At 37.8% G+C, this 12,371-nt stretch overlaps 1 long non-coding RNA gene across 1 annotated transcript in view; it reads left to right on the top strand.

Moving 5' to 3' along the window:
- LOC139828026 (uncharacterized) overlaps positions 1–11,699 on the top strand; it is a 31,998-nt gene extending 20,299 nt beyond the window's left edge. The window contains exon 3 of the long non-coding RNA XR_011739194.1: positions 11,568–11,699. This is a non-coding gene — a long non-coding RNA (uncharacterized lncRNA). The remainder of the gene's footprint in view (positions 1–11,567) is intronic.
- The last annotated feature ends 672 nt before the right edge of the window (positions 11,700–12,371 follow it).

Here is a 12,371-nt window from a genome sequence, read left to right as displayed (position 1 = left end):
GAGATTCATTTATTTCTCCATGTTTAGCTGATGAGAAAAAAAAAAAAGACCACTCTTGGTTACATGGAATTCATTCCCTCAATCAGCAAAAAACATAGAAGATGGTAACAACTTAAAAGAAAAAGAAGCAACAGCAAGTGGACAGAAATTACACAGGATGACAGGGCACAGAAACTGGCAATATTATCGATTTTATCACTGTTCATCTTTACTTGGGGTAACCCCAGGAATAGCTGAGACTTTGGGAAAGGTGAAATAGGGCTCTGTGATTTTCTCTTGCACTTAATGAAACATCTAGAAGTTTTGTTAAGATACCTTTGGATAACATACAATTGAAGGAAAATTGTGAAGGAAGCCTTTGAACATTCCACCATTGATCCAGCAGTAGCTGGGTAGAGCAGAGAAGAGATCAGCAGCACCATGGGTGGTGGGAGCACAACTCAGAGCATCAGGGGCATCAGATGACAAATCCTCTAAGTGAAACACTAACCAGAAAAAAACTTGGAAATAAAGAAAAAAAAATGCAAAGGCTTTCTTTTCATTGTGCAGAGTATAAAACCAGTTCCTTCACCAATATAGATGTTTGTTGGAGACCAATATGTGTCAGCAGCATCTCCTGCTACCAGTGTTAGCAAGACACAATCAAAAGACAGTTGCAAAATTAGCTGAATCCTAACCTACATAGGAGCTTTTATCTGCATAGCTCGAAGTGCTTTTTTTCCAAGTGTTTGACAGTAGAAGGAATCATTACATAGCTTGACCACCTCTGCCATTAATTTTTTTCCATTTACTAAATGAAACACTTAGTGATTGTCTAAGAAATAACTTATATTCAGCTCACACAGAGATTCTGAAAATATCTTTTACCTTGGATTGAAAATTTTTGGGAAATGGAGAATTCACCTGTCTTGGGAGCATATTCCAACATTTAATCATTCTGATAGTTAAAAAAAATGAATTTAATCTAAATTAATCTGGCTTCAGTTTCCAGCAATTGATTCTTCTCAGGCTTTTCTTAGATTGGTTGAACAGTTCTTTGGTACTTTCATCTTCTCCTTGTGAAGGTCCTTATACACTGCAATGAAGTGATCTTTATCCTACTCCAATAAGATTCAGCTCTTGAAGATGCATTATTATAGGTAGGTCTGACTTTAAATAAGTCCTGTGTTTTGTTAGGTCTTTACAAGTCAGGTATTTTTTTCCTACTACAAAATAAAATGGAATTTCTGCAACATTCTAAATGCAAGATTTTTCCTATTTACACCCAAATTAGCAGTGAATTGTTGGATAACATCAGACTTATCAGCAATATCTACATCCCTAAAAACTTCCATTTATCATACTTTCCCTTTAATGACTGTCATTGATGGTGACTTGGCTACATAGTACATTGAAAGTATTTTTTAGCTATGCAAAAAAAACCATAATACTGTCTCCATTTTCTGAATAAAGAGATAGAGGTACAATGTGATAATGCAACAGTGGCAGGAATTTAATAGTAATCCTCCTATCTATTTGGCCTCTTGCAACACTTTAACTTTGCTGGCTGGTCCAAGTCTGTTCCTTATTAGTCCTCTCACCTTCTCTCTTTCCATTTTGTACCCTAAACTATGCCACCTTTTATTTACCTATGTAAATTAAACACGTTTTCCCATGAAATAGTTCCAAAATGGTTACAGTTAGGGGCCAGTTCTAAGGGAACAAAAGAACAATGCTTAAGATTAACACAAAAATCTAGAAATTAGGTATGTGTCTTTCATGGGAATGTAAGGAGATGGTTGAAATACCCTGTATTTATGGCTTTCAGTGGTTTGTTTGTTTTTCCCAAAAGTATGGTTTGTCTGAAAAAGAAGTCTAGCATTATCTAAAAGGAACTAGGAGTGCAGAATATTAGATTATTTCAGCAGCTCATGAGTTCCTTGTTATTTTTGAAATATCAGTTCTACTTAGAAGGTTGATTTTGTAAAATCCTGATAAGGTCACAAAATAGTTTTTAAAAGTCCCACCAGTGTATTTTCTGAATTTTCAGAATGCTCCAAAATTCCTTCTGCCACTCAAAATCCGACAGAAAAAAGAAACTAAATGAACAAACAAAAATCTGAACATGGAAACAGGCCAAGAATCTTCCTTCTTTTTTTTTTCTTTTCCTGATAGTTTTCAACAGCTTCAAATTCCTAATAATTTTTGTCAAATTAAAGTACCAAAACATTAGGATGACTAAATCTGAAATGACTTCATTGTTGACCTTTAAACTACAGTGTAGAATGGGAAATAAAACTGCACAATGGGAACTGATAAATATCAAAATGTCTTTTTAAAGAAAGAGACATTTTTGCTGTTGATAATTGAGGAGACTTATTATGTGTCCTGAACAAAAAACAAGCTAGTGCCTCCTAGCTTTTCCTACTCACTTGGCAAAGTAATCCTGGATAACAAACAAATCACAACATTTTCATTGCTGTGGCACTTCGAAGGGAAAAAAAAAAATTAAGTGTATCAGTAGATATAATTTATATCAAGTGAAAACTTCAGCCAGTATTAGGCAGGAGAAAAGCTCTTAATTTTAGATTCAGATGCATACCTAAACATGTCAAGAGTTTCCTCTGTAGGAGCCGGTTCCAAATCGTCGTTCTTAAAAGCAAAGCAAACTAACCATATCTAAGCCATATACGCAAAATCACTCAAAACCCATCTCCTGCCAATAGTCAGCCACATAAATTAGCAATACTAGAAACCACAATAGCCATCAAAGATGTAGACAGAAAATACGTTTATAGGCAGAAGATATGCAAGATTTCTAAGGCAGGGAACAGGAGATGAGAAGCAGTTGTACCATGCAAAAAGACTGGACCAGGTCCCCAAGGTGCTGAGAATCAGAAGCCATTTTCAGGGGAATGATGGAGAATGAGCTGAGGTCAACATGTTTTGCTATTGGACTTTTGGGTTCTCCCTGCACTACAAACTGAGATAAATTGTTACGGGTCATTAAAAGCCACAGGAATTAGATGATTGAAACTTCAACAATACCTTTTACTACTGTTTGTTTTGTTCTGGTTTTTTTTTCCCATTCACTGTACCTGATTATGATTAAACTAGGAGAGCACAATTCTGGATCCAAACTGTTGTTGACTTCACTTGGTGCACAGCCTGATCCAAAAAGTCAGACTTCTAGTAGCTCTTAGGAATCTAAATAAATCACATCGGTATTCAGCACCTACCATATTCAATAAGAGTTTGGCACCTGGTTGCTTCTGAATATCATCCTTGACATTTGTCTGTATCATTATATTTCCAAATGTCTTTTAAAAACCTGGTCCAATAAGAAAGAGGGGATTAAATGATACGTCAAAATGAATGTTCAGAAGAGTTTATAATCCTGGCAGACATCCATTACATGCAGTTCTACATATCCCAGGCCACTATAACTAAACACAATCAGGTCTGCTCCTGCCTGACAAGAGTCTTCTGTCTTGAAAACCATCTCTCTCTTGAGTTGCCTGGGCCTCAGAGACTAATTGTGTTTGTGGCAGTTTGTCAGCTCCTTTTTTTAAAAATATAACCTTTTGACAATTATTTGTGTTTCCCAGGAACATAAGAACCTAATTTCTCATGAAAAAAAAGAAAAAGTCAAGACAAAGTGGAGCTTTGTCACAAAGGGCTGTAAAGAACAGTGTCTTGCATCAATATATAGAGAATTCTGCCACACCACTCAAAAATCAGAATCTCTTCCCTAGCTCCAGTGACGTGTAGCTCTTGTATGACAGCAGAGTGGAGCTCATTCCATCAGGAGTGATTAAAGAGTTGATATAAAACAGAATCATGGGATCTCTTAAAATAAAAGTAATATATATTTACCACTGTGTAGCTGATTTCCTTATAGAAAGCATCTATTTTATCAACATAATTGTTAGATAATACCAACCAGTGACCACATTTCATAGTTCATGGCACATGAACTGAACCTCAGGGTGGGACACCTTATCTTCTACTTCTTGTGTCTTGGTCCATTTTGATGACTGGTACGCCTCATTCTTCAATACTTTACAAAACTTTAAATTCTAGCTCCCTGCTTTCTCCCTGAAAAATTAGTACATCATACACATCTTGCAAGGACAGATAACACACCTTTTAAATGCCACTGAGGATGGAGATTGTGTTTTGTACCATGAGACCTATAGCTGGTCAAATCAAAATCTCACGTGGTTTTCAGGGATGCTGACTGCAGAGAATGCAAGTAAGCAAGCAGCAGGTTACTCAGCTTGTGTGAAAATCATGCCAAATAATGGAAGTGCTCAAATACTTCTCTAAAAGTCTTACGTCTCAACAGCTATATTTTATTAAAAATTCCCACTGTACAAATATCTTACGTGAAAACAGGAACATTATTTTTCCAAGTGACCACCATGTAAAACCAGTTCATGGTCTTCCAAGTCTGTTTCGCAGCAAAAGTGTCCTGGTCAGACTACATTAATTTAACAGCTAATGAAGGCAGCAGTCAGTGGATCAGCGTGTGCTGAGAGAGGAGAAGAAATGGAAAAATAAATGAAAAACACTTGAAGAAGGAACTTGTTAAAGAGCGTATCTTTTTTAGAGTGCCTCCTTTTAATTATTCTTACAGAAAGCAATCACGTTTGGACTCATCTTTTGTACTCAACCTATATTAAGACTTTCATTTTCCTCACTGACTTAAAGCAATGTTCTTTATTCTTCCCACTTCAAATGAAATATCCACATCATTTGTTAATGCAGGTTGTTGGTTGTCAAAGCTTGTAAGGGTCCTTCAGTTTTGGGCAACTCACAGCGCCTTAGGCTTCAATCCATGAGACGTAATAAGGCAAACTGTAATATACAAGCCATGAACAGACATATCTATGGAAAAAAGATTTCACTTTCTTATGCTCATATAGCTCAGGGTAAATTCAACTAAAATCCCATCTGACTCTGACATAGCATGAAAGTAATTCTTATTCATTAGAAATTAGATGATAGCAGGGGGAAAAAAAAAAATCCTTATTTTATATAGATATAAGAATTTCCTCTAAAGTGGTTTTCATTTTTGTCCTGTGGGGAATAAGGGAAAGGAGTTATAGAGGGATCTTGTTCCATGTTTTGTACTTTGTGTGTTCATGTTCCTGGCATTTTTTTCTGTAATTTAGGGAAGGAGAAAATTGTTCCATAACAGCTTAACTAACTTTACCACCCTGATCTCAAAGGATAAACCAGGCGTTCATAGTTTACCACTCCTACTTCTACTTTCATATTGCAAATCTAAAGAAAGAGATTTTATGAACACTGAATATCCCATTCAGACTATTCAGCCCTAAAATAATTCCTATGTCATTATGCTTTTCTACCTATTGTTCAAAGAGAGACTAAGCTTGTACCAGTCATCAGTGCTAATATGCAAATTCAACTCCCTGTCATCCTAGCAAAATTGAAAAATGGCAATTTCTTACCATTTTTTCATGACAAATTATAACAAGAATTTGTCAAGAAAAAATATTGATCTTTTAACAGATATGTTGTAAAATCTTCCTACTATTCTTTATTTCTTATAACAGGTATTACAGTCTGCCCCTTAGGTGTCCCAAGCCCTCATGAAGGCTTGTCTAGCTGTTCAACAACAAGAAAAGGAATTTCCCTGAGAACAAGTTCTTCCAAGGTGTCTTGGCAGTATGATGCCACCCTATATTGCATCCAACATGAACAAAAGACACACAATCCCTTACATTACAACAAATATGGTAAGACACAGATTTCTAAAATCAGAAAGAAGTCTAAGCTAACTTAGAAGTCCTCATAGCTTTGAACTATCTAGGCAAAAAAAAATGCTAACATTTAAATGTCACTGAACTTGGAAAAGAATTGGGCTTTAAGGAGCTAGGTTCAAAGTGTATTGACAGAACTAGTTGCAAGAGTAAAGGAAGTAGTAAAACTTGTTGAAAGACATATTTGCTACTACATTTCCAGAAAAAATTGCATTTGTTCGAGATGAGCCAATTTTGATCACACTTTCTTCACTCTAACCAAAATTCTCTGGAAAGAGAGACCCGTCAAAGCTAGGATAGCCCAGTCAGTCAAAATTTATGAAACTATATGGATGGCAACATCCCTGGGTCAGAAGCACAATTGTACTAGGCAGAGCAGTCAGTCTCCTGAGCTTTTGCTGGAGCCAGTTCCACTTCATTACGCATCTCAATGTTCAGCAGTCCACAGCCAGCAGCTGCCTCCATTGCCTTGCCGTGACCTGGGCCAGCAGAGATGCAGGTTTGACTTTACTCCAAACTCAAAAAAGCAGAGATCTGATCCTACCCCTTCAGAACTCTTTGAAAGACCATTATCACCATCTGAAGATAAGATACAAAGTCAGATTTTGATTTCAAAATTTTTGTTAGCAAATAACAGCAGCAGTTTGTTCTGGCCAGCAAAGTGAACTCACAGTCACAAGAAGTACATGGAGAAAAATGTCTGTGTCCTCACAAAATGCTCCTCTGTAGCTAGGCACACACAAATCTGAGAAACACTGTGAATATTCCCCAAAATAGAGAGGTATAGCAGTGAGAGAGTGGGCTACACCCTGCTGAGTTAATTCACATGAATAATACCAGGGCTTTCCATCAGACTGTTTGTGTCAATAAGACAAACAAGTTTGGACCTGTCCTGAATATTGTTCATTACAGATTGCAACAGGGCAGATGTAATTATGTAAGTGAGAAAAAGACAGCAGGAGCAATTCCTGAAGGCAGGACATCATTAAGATTTCACAACAGGCACATTTTCCCAAGGGATCTGGAGGAAACGAGACCCATGGATTTCCTGAGGCCAGACTCTATGTTTGGCTTCATACATCCAAGTGCATTCTTAATTATGGCATTCACTTGAAAGGCAAAAAGTTCCTTCGAAAGTGAACAGGATTTGAAACAGGTTTTAAAAAAATGTCCAGTGCCTCATCCTACATGATGTGGAACAAGTGCTGGAAAAGAAAATCCCAGAATGGTCAAATTTGGACCTTTACAATGTGCAATTTTCTCTGGATAACAGGCAAATAAATGTGTGCATTGCAAGGGGAAGCAGTTGCTGAGTGTTTTTATGATTAGGGCATTCTCAATGAGAAGAACCAAGTCTGTAAGACAACTCTGAAACAAGTCAAGAGGCATCAAGAGTGAAAGCAATCAAAGGTGGCTGATGAGCATAGCGCATCCAACAGGAATATAAGGAAGTACTGGTTGGGCTTCAGTTTGGATTCATTATAGGATGAAGAATCAACAAAATACTTTGCTTTGCTTTAACATTACAGCAAAAGTATTTATTAAAGGTTGGAAATGGTGCTCAAAGCTAGCTAGTCACACAATTGGGTGAGGAAAGCCAACACATACACTCAAAACAGGTTTGAGTCTAGGGAAAACTGGACTAGGCATTAAGAAAATCACAGGTCAACTGTCTTTAATTAAAGGGAAATGCTTCAGAAATTACTCCTTGAAGCAGGAAATTTCCTGTTGGAAAAAAACAATCTTGAGAGACTTGCCCCATTACGTGTTTATCTTGGGGTAAGTAAAATAGTTCATACATCAGAATGTAGCATAATCACACTTCCACCTGAGCTGCTTTGCAATAGGGAAAATCAATGTTGTAGGTGTGTATGGAACTGTGCTATGTAGTTTTATAAACACACATGCACATATATCACACATATATGTAAGACAAACATGAAGCTCCAAGGAACTAGAGCCAAATTCTGATCTAATAGAGGGCATCTCTATTGGATTTGATGTGGGAGGATGCCTGTGTGTGAATCTTGCTTAACTTTGTTAGGTGGCAGTACTATTTCTGAATTGTTCCACTTCACATCTTAATCAAATCCACTCCTTTGTGACTATAATACACAGCTTCATAATAATGAAGCTTAATGAACAGAATTAAAAGTTGATTAATTGTAAGCACGGTTAAACACAGAAATGCTTTGCTTCTTTGCCATAAAATCTGTCTACTGTTAAAAAATCGTCACTTGCTGTCCTCTCTGCCTTTGGATTACTAAACAGCTTATACAGGCTTTTCAGTTCCTGCCTGCAATTCAAATCCACTTTAGTTTTTGTCCTCCTTGACCCTTCATCCTTCTGCACCTCCACTTTCCTCTATGTAAAGGCAGAAAGTCACATCAAGTTTAGAAAATCTGCAATACATATCTGACATTGCCGCAACTTTTTTAATATAGTTTAACAAAACTCACAGTGTAACGACACAGGACAGTATTATCCTGTATCTGCAGAGGTTCCTGTAGAGCCTCTATTCACTAGCTCATTAACTGAACTTGTAAGAGTATGGTGCTGCCTTACGACTGATGAGATCACAGTTGAGTCCTCAGCCTATTTCCAACCTCTTAACACAAGAAAATGAAAAGTTTTTCGACATCAGAGAAAACAAGGACATAAATATTTGAGTGAGATAAAATATTGAAAAGAGAGGATAAAGATTGACTTTGCCAGGGGAACAATTTTTTGAAAGAAAATCACGCTGGAAGCGTTATGCAACATTATGTATGTATGTTTTTGTCTTCCTTGAGTGTCCTTGCCTGGATCATGTTCCTCTTGTAGTCTTATAAATACCAGTGCAGCCAAGGTTTCCACAGAAATGTGCTGAGCAGGCATATCCTTCAAAAAGAGCTGCTGTGAGACATCCCAATGTACTTACATACCTATCAGCAGAAGAATTAAAGTCATGCAAATACTAACTAAACCCACTTTGGAAATCCTCATCGGGGATATGTTACCTGTTGAAGACTTACCAAATTTGTCTGATTGTAAATGATATTCCAAGCTCCTAAGTCACTTGGACAACCAGGAAAAGGTCTATTATTCCTTTATACACAGAAATCAGCAACTATATGTTGTACTTTAATTTTTCCAGGAAGGAAACATGATTTTTCAAATACTTTAAGCCTCTAGACATCTAAACGAGAAGTATTAGTTATAAGTAAATTATTTTAATTTTCTTCTTACCAGATCTTCACAAATATATAAAAATTCAAAAAGACTCAAAAATTGAATCAGAATATTGAAATATTTTAAAAGCTTAAAATTATATATGAAAAAGATAGATTCCTGAGATATTGTTTATCTAATTTATGTATTCCTCACAGCTCTAGAAAATAGGCAGATGATACAAAGTCTTATGAAAAATATAAATGTGGTGTGTCAAGTGAAAAATAACAGTGATTAGCTTAATAGCATGTTGGGCATGTATCTTCTACTATACATCATGTATTGGGAGTATGTTTCACTCAGGTTACAGAATTAAACCAGTAGGAGGTTGAATTTGAATTAATATACAGGTTCACTAGGAAATATTGATAGGTTTAAGTATAATTCTTTGTAGTATGCTGTTTTATAAAGCTACAGTTTGGTTGATGGGGAAAATGAGATGCATAGGCTAAAATTATACAGTATTCTTGAAACACATTTGAAAGAAGTTTCGAAGAAAGCACAACACAAAAATTGCTTTCATAAATACAGACCCCAGTTCATGTGGTGCATGAAATTGCTGTGATTTTCCTTACTGTCTAGGAGGTGCCTGCCATTTTTCAAGACAGACTTAATAATACTGTCTACCGCAGTACTGTCTACTCCAACTTTGCCTTGGTGTTGTTTTGTTGCTTTAACCTCTGATACACATTATGCAGCACGCAGCAAGGACAAGCAGACCACGCTGGTGGCAAAGCTAAAGCTACCCAACAAGTGTCATGCAGCTCCCATGTCAAGGCCACCATATGGATTTCTGTGTAACCCAGATTCCTCTGGGATGAAACAAACCAATAGAGTCCATGAAGGTTGATACACCGCTTGTTGACCCTCAACCACCATGGAGGAGCCTGTTCAGTGTGGGAGTAGACCCCAGTCAAGTCGTTGGTATCTCTTTCCTGAAACCTCTATCCAGACCTCCCTTTTGCCTTTCTTCTCTGATAACTGTAACACACATTTGGCAACTATGAGCCTTCAGACAATTTAGGTATCACAGAATGGCAGAATCACAGGATGTTAGGGATTGAAAGGGACCTCAAAAGATCATCTAGTCCATTTCCTGCCAGAGCAGGAACACCTAGATGAGTCTACACAGGGAGGTGTCCAGGTGAGTTTTGAATGTCTCCAGAGAAGGAGACTCCACAACCTCCCTGGGCAGCCTGTTCCAGTGTTCCGTCACCCTCACCATGAAAAAGTTTCTTCTCAAATTTAAATGGAACCTCCTGTGTTCCAGTTTATACCCATTACCCCTTGTCTTATCATTGGTTGTCACAGAGAAGAGCCTGGCTCCATCCTCGTGACACTCACCCTTTACATATTTATAAACATGAATGAGGTCACCCTTCAGTCTCCTCCAAACTAAAGAGACCCAGCTCCCTCAGCCTTTCCTCGTAAGGGAGATGCTCCATTCCCTTCATCATCTTTTTTGCTTTGCACTGGACTGTTGCAGCAGTTCCCTGTGCTTCTTGAACTGAGGGGCCCAGAACTGGACACAATATTACAGATGCGACTCTGAAGGCTGGTTACCTCTGAAGTTTGGTTACTTTGCCAGGGCAATGCTGAAACTCATTCCGTCCCAGAGATCACATTCCTTTCACAGGTTAAATACAGAGTATTAATGCACAGCCACTTCTTGGCATTGAGTACCAACAGAGCTTAAAAATCAGACTTCTAAAGTGAGATGGCAACAGAAGTGGCCATTACCCTGTAAAATGCTTTTAATCTTCTAACCATTGGGAACAAAAGAACATACAGATAGCCCCAGAGTGCCAGGGGTTTACTCCAAGTTACAGTCAGCCTGCAACTGTAGATAAATACTGCAAATTTGCTCCAGCAAAATGTCCTGCTCAGCGTTAGACAGCCTGGCTGAGTGTTGCCTGGTAGCTCTTTATGCTTGTGAGTGTCATTGTTCTTGGTGAAAAAAATGAAACCATGTTAAGTGCAAAAGTGAAATGACAAGCATCTTACTGTTCTCTAAAAACTCTCCCTGATTGCATGTCACTCACTTTAAATTCTGATTAAAAGAGGGCATTGAGAATCTCAGCTGGGAAGGCAAAAGGATAAATGGACTTGTCATCAGATAAATTTTGCACAAACTACCAGGCTGGGTAGCACTGATTTCAGAGCAAGCCACTAGTAATCGCCACTACCCAGATGTTAGCATATGGTCTCACATTGCATCATTTACAATAAAGCACTGCATTTATTATTTTTTTTTAACAAAAAACACCTCTCAAGCAAATAGAAGTGGTCTATGTAAAACTAAGGGTGGCATTGACATAGAGCACTAAGGACAGCTTTATTTATAACCTTGGAGATGGAGAAATAACAATACACATGGGAAACTAAGAAGTGCAGTCAGTACTGAGAGGCTAAAATCAGGAAGACACAGTGAGTCCTGTCTTGGCATGACTTTGAAAATACCTTGTTAGAGCTCAGACTTAGAGGTTAAACCAGAGTGGATGACCAAATGGGGACAAAACAGACTAAGGTAGGAAATGGTCATGCTAATAATCAGTGTGATTGGACTATCTGCCCATTTCTCATTTTCAGATGATTTTCATCAATTGTCTGAAGAAACAGAAGAGCAAGCCTCCCATATGCTTAAAGCCAACATGGAAAGATTCATCAGCCGATATGAGTGACTGAGGTGCAGGATAAGTAAAGTAAATACTAAATACCTACACAGAGTCTTGAAGGTGAGAAGAAATGCAAATTGTCTTTTTAAATGTTCAGAACTTGCAACAAGGCTAAAGTGTTTTATTAGTCAAGGGTAGAATACAGTTCTCCAGAATGCCACTAAGTGTTTAGGATTCTCTGGAGCAAGGGCTCCTGCATATTCACTTGATCTCAATCTCTTTCTATGCATTATGTTACCACACTAACACCCCAGCTGTATTTGGTGTTCATTGTCATTTTGTAGGAGTGAGCTAATGATACTGCTATAAAACAACAAGCAGCTGGTGGCACAGTACAAATAACTATTATTCAACATGAATTATGAATGGCATGGATGCACTAAAGAAAACTTTTCAAAATACATCTGATAATGCAACCAAACTTTTCTCCCATTCCCAGCTGCTGACTCATCTCTGAACGTGTCCTGAGTGAGGAAAGGGGCAAAGAGCAAAGAGCTCTGTTTTGTCTGGATGCTTCACCACAGGTTGTGCACATGGCACTTGAACAGTTCACTGAAACACTAGCTTGACAATAAGTCTCACCAAAAGACTGATATTTCTCATTCTAGTTAGGCTGTGTGCCACTAGAGATTTTTGTTAGTATCACACCCACCTGTGTCTAGGAGTAGGTGAAGTAGTGTGAGAGATCTAGACCTGAAATTGTGGAGGCCCTAGACTA

The sequence above is a fragment of the Patagioenas fasciata genome, chromosome 5 (genome assembly GCF_037038585.1).
Source record: "Patagioenas fasciata isolate bPatFas1 chromosome 5, bPatFas1.hap1, whole genome shotgun sequence".
NCBI lineage: Eukaryota > Metazoa > Chordata > Aves > Columbiformes > Columbidae > Patagioenas > Patagioenas fasciata.
The sequence above is the reverse complement of the archived record's forward strand: the minus strand, read 5'-3'. Positions and strand labels throughout refer to the sequence as shown.